This window comes from Dipodomys merriami, unplaced genomic scaffold (genome assembly GCF_024711535.1).
Source record: "Dipodomys merriami isolate MVZ:Mamm:240054 unplaced genomic scaffold, mDipMer1.0.p SCAF_20, whole genome shotgun sequence".
Lineage (NCBI taxonomy): Eukaryota > Metazoa > Chordata > Mammalia > Rodentia > Heteromyidae > Dipodomys > Dipodomys merriami.
In genome coordinates, this window is record NW_027203382.1 from 28,792,997 (window position 1) to 28,793,268 (window position 272).

Genomic DNA, 272 nt, shown 5'->3' on the forward strand with positions numbered 1-272 from the left:
TTGGCTGGGTCATTGTTTTCCTGGTCAGCATGGATAACAGCAAGGGGTATCTGGTTAGACTGCAGCTGTTGGTGTAGGAGAAGCATGGTGCTCTCCAGTCCCAGTTGCCCCTTTAGCACTGAAAGTGTGGGAGGGAGGCCAATTTTGTTGTTGTTGTTGTTGTTGTTGTTCATTGTCAGTTGTGGGACTTTAACGTAGGGCCTGGGCACTGTTTCTGAGCTTTTTTGCTCAAGGCTAGTGCTTTACCACTTTGAGCCACAGCTCCACTTCTG